The 4,159-nt window shown below is 53.5% G+C and overlaps 1 long non-coding RNA gene across 2 annotated transcripts; it reads left to right on the top strand.

Moving 5' to 3' along the window:
* Positions 1-235: 235 nt before the first annotated feature.
* LOC307058511 lies at positions 236-3,727 on the top strand. Of its 2 annotated transcripts, none has more exons than XR_013811095.1 (4): positions 236-373; positions 1,998-2,092; positions 2,419-2,639; positions 3,602-3,727. It is a non-coding gene; the product is annotated as an uncharacterized lncRNA (long non-coding RNA). The 2 variants fall into 2 exon arrangements; XR_013811096.1 differs by lacking the exon at positions 236-373 and adding an exon at positions 886-919.
* The last annotated feature ends 432 nt before the right edge of the window (positions 3,728-4,159 follow it).

Below are 4,159 nucleotides of genomic sequence, written 5' to 3'. Positions count from 1 at the left end.
CCCGCTGGCTGCCGTCCTCCGGTTCCTTTACGAGGCCCGCTTCCCCGCCTTCCTGGGTCCCCCAGCGCCTCCCGGGGGTAACAGGAACGCCGCGCGCCCCGCCTCCACCAGTTTACTAGACTTCTGCTCTCGGCCTCACAAGGGACTACCGAGGGACGCACCTAACGCTCACCCAGCCTCGCCCTGGCGCCCTCGTGACGTCATCTCCCAGGGCCGCGCAGGTCACGTGACGCCACGTGCGTCTGCCAGCGGGCGGCGGGAGTGTGCGCGGCTGCACCTATGGCTGGCAGTTGGAATGAGGGTGCTCCTGGGGGTCGTGGCCATCCAGTGCCATCAAGGGTCCCAGGCGGTGCCTGCCATCTACTGAGGCCAGGTGAGGGTCGTAGGGCGTGCGGGTCTTGCTGGGGTGCGAGGTGCGGGGCGCCGGGCCTAGTTGGAGCGGGCGCGCCGTCTCCACGTTATTCCGCGCTTGGCCCCGTCGGTCCAGTGATCGTTGCGGGTGCTCGGCCCGGGCCGTTCCGTCCTGCGGTTGGAGGGGAAACGCGAGGGTGGTTCTAACCGAGCTTCTGAGGGTCCCGTTCGGAGTACACATGCGGCCTTGGCAGGCAGCGCCGGGAGGAATGGGCTCGTGGGTATAGCCTCCCAAGGGGCGAGATCTAAGGAGGCGACACGAGACCTTGCTTGAGCTGACCCCGTGCCCCCTCCAGGTGGACGGCCCTTGACTGCTCCGCAGCAGATGATCTGTAAGATGGCCTGGTAAATGACACTGCTCCGGCCCCAGCTTCCCGTTCCCGGAACTGGGCCCGCAGTTCTTCTCCACCATTATTTCATGGGAAAAAATGCGGATCGAGTCAACTTTTGTGTCATGGTCTACAGTTCTGAGAAGACTGTGGAAGAAAAGGCGATTTTGTGCAATGAGGTGGTGATAAGGATATTTACGGGGTCCTAAGGAATGAAGTTAAAGTTAACTCCTGTCCTTTCAACTGCTTGACAAAGCTGCCTCTCCCAAGGCTCCTTCCCTTACTCCCTGAGCCAGAAGGGATTGCTGTCTGGAGTCCTTCCCTTCCTACTATTTGTCAGTTCTCTGTGTCCAGTGGGTAAACCCAAGTAGGCCTAATTCAACCCGTGATCTCTTGTCCCAGTTTCTGGTCCCGGCTGGTGCTCAGCAGGAGTACGGCCGTCTGTCCAGAGCTTTAGGGGCTGGAAGGAATGTGGGCTGCAAGCCTCCAGCGTGCTTGGGTCTGCAGTGACCCTGTGCATTCCTACAGTGCTTGCAAGAAAAATTTTGAAACGGTTTGAGGCCTTGCCCTGCTGCATCCAGAGCAAGGTTATAGAAATTTCAGACAGTTGCCTGCTGCCTTCCCTATCTGGTGTGCTGGGCAGCATACAGATCTGTACTGTCGGATGCGGTGACCACTTGACACATATGGTTAAATTTAAAACTCAGTTTTTCATTTCCACTACCTACATTTTTAGATGCTCAGTAGCCACATTTGGCAAGTGGCTACTATATTGCACCGTGCAGATTAGAGAACGTTGATATCTTTGCCGAAGTCCTTTTGGATTTCGGTTGTTTGCTCTGTTCCAGGCTTGTGGTAAATTTTATTGTATTATTTTATTATATTGTTCAAACAGAAGCCTTACAGAAGTTGAAAGTGAAGCTCAGAGGGAGTGGTAAAGGTGAAGTTAGACCAGCAACAGGGAATAAAGAGTAGAAAGGAATGATAGGGATGGGCCCTGCCCTTTGGGACATTACCATTTGCGGGTAAACCAAAGAGAACCAAAGGCTAAATTCTGCAGCGGTGGAATGGAGGGAGGGAGGAATGGAATCCAGAAGCGGGTAGGAAGTTTTGGTTCTAGGGAAATGCCATTGGGCCTTGCCTTGGGGTGAGGGCTGTTGGGTACAGGCAGGGATATGGCCAGCATGGTCATAGCAGGGCAGCACAGCTCCTATGCTCCTGCACAGCGGGGGTCACACCACACCTTCTCCCTTGAAGGTCAAGGCTTCTAGCAGATTCAGATCTCTCTCTTCAGTCCAAGTGCAAATGCTGAACACACCAGTCTCCTGGGGCTGCCGTCGGGACACTTGTCGGTGAGTCTCATGGTTCTGCAATCCTAGGAGCGAGGCACTGGCTGCCCTTTGACTTTCTTTTCAAAGATGTTCAAATAGACAGCCTGGGTATGTACGAGCTAGTACTTCCAGAGCAGAGAGCAGGGCTGCCCACTGTCGACTGTAAAAGATTTGGCTTTCCTGTGCTCAGGGTGCCTTTTCTGTGATGCAGCCCACTGCATTGTGAGTGCCTTCTGGCTCCCCTTGTGTCACCCGATGGGAAATGGGGCTGGTGGAGAACGCTGGTGTTCTGTCTACCTACTGCTGCGGTGAATAACCAACTGTCTTTGCTTTGTGTCTCCTACCAGCTTCCATGTAACCGATGGGCTACCTTGTCACGTGCCATTGCTGGGGGGGTATGTCAGACCATTCACAGTTCCTGACAGCACAGCCTCCCAACCCCCAACAGACTCTGCCCTGTGTTCCTGCTCCAGCTTCAGCAGCAGAAATCCCAGGATGTGAGAGCTAGGAGACACCGGAGAGATGATCCCTTCCGTGGATGACAGGTTCTTCTGGAGACTCTGCAGTGGTAAGTATGCAGGGTCTGGCCTAGCAAATCACTTCACTTCCATTTTATATGTGAATTTTCCTTAAGTCCCCTTGTCAAGAGGTTCAAAACCATCCATTTATTCTTACCTCCCCATATTGTAAGTCGGGTGATTGAGTCTCAGAAAGATGAATTGTCTTTAAGCTCCCGAGACTGTTTTGTGGACAGATAGTTGTGTACTATCTAGACTCGTGGAGCTCTGACTCTTCGGCATGGCATTGTGATTGCCTCTGTGGTTTGGGATTCAACCTGCAGCCTTTTCCCCAAGAATCTCCTAGGTCAGTGGTGTGTCAGCCTGGAAAGGGTGGGCAGCTATGAATTCTCCATCACAAGGGCCTCTTGGCACATGGTGGAGTCAGGAGTGGGAACTCAGGTTCGTTTCTGTTTGTTGCCACTCAGTAGCAGTTGGCAATGACAACAATCCCTGGCTATATCCTCACGTCGCTTTATTTTAACAGCAGGCCTCCAAGTTGTTTCCTTGTGGGTTTTTTTTGGTTTTGTTTTGTTTTTTTTGCGGTACGCGGGCCTCTCACTGCTGTGGCCTCTCCCGTCGCGGAGTACAGGCTCCAGACGCGCAGGCTCAGCGGCCATGGCTCACGGGCCCAGCCGCTCTGCAGCATGTGGGATCCTCCCAGACCAGGGCACGAACCTGTGTCCCCTGCATCAGCAGGCAGATTCTCAACCACTGCACCACGAGGGAAGCCCTTCCTCGTTTTTTATAGATGAGGAAGTGGGAACTGAGGTGCCCACACTGAAACACCTGGTGAAGGTGCAGCAGAATTTGAACCCAAGCCTTTGCACCACAGTTCTCTGAGCAGGTTCAAGTCCTCACTTGCTCCCCTTCCAGGAGTCAGGAATTTCTGGTTCTTGGCCCAGCTGAGGTGTGGGTGGCTCAGGGCCAGGTGTGCATGTCTGCATGTCTGACTGTCCTTCTCTGACCCCAGGTTTCGGTGCTGTGTTGTCTGCTTCCAGAACAAGGATCTTCACTGTACATCAGGACCCAGGCCCCTCTGACATCTCCTGAATGAGAAACAATGGATTTAATAAAACGGTGTAAACTTTGTAGTTCAGTCCAGCCTCTGTTTCTGTTTTCCATACGTTAGGTACAGAGAGGAGGAGGGCCTCTCCTCCTTGAAGGAGTTTCAGCCAAGTTTGAGGGGGCCCCTGGGGTGTCTCCCACTCTCATTGCTTTTGAGACTGCCGAGTGGGTGGTAGGGCACCAGTCCTGGAGTAGCTTCCACTGGCTTGATGGCGTTCTCTGCCTTTTGTCCTCTTCACCAGTGTGGGTCAGACTCGGATACACACCAAAGTGCTGAGTCCACAGTGTGTGGATTGATACTTGTAGGATGAGTGATGCACCCTCGTGATCTATTTCATGTGATAAATAACTTCACAATAAAAGCCCATTGAGCTCAACGCTGTGACCTTTTCAAGGAATGTCAGCAGGTTAGGCCAAGGCCAACTGAGCTAGAAAAGATTCAGTGAGCCGCGTTTACATTCAG

Source organism: Hyperoodon ampullatus (assembly GCF_949752795.1).
Source record: "Hyperoodon ampullatus genome assembly, chromosome: 9".
Taxonomy (NCBI): domain Eukaryota; kingdom Metazoa; phylum Chordata; class Mammalia; order Artiodactyla; family Ziphiidae; genus Hyperoodon; species Hyperoodon ampullatus.
This window is presented reverse-complemented; position numbering and strand designations above follow the sequence as displayed.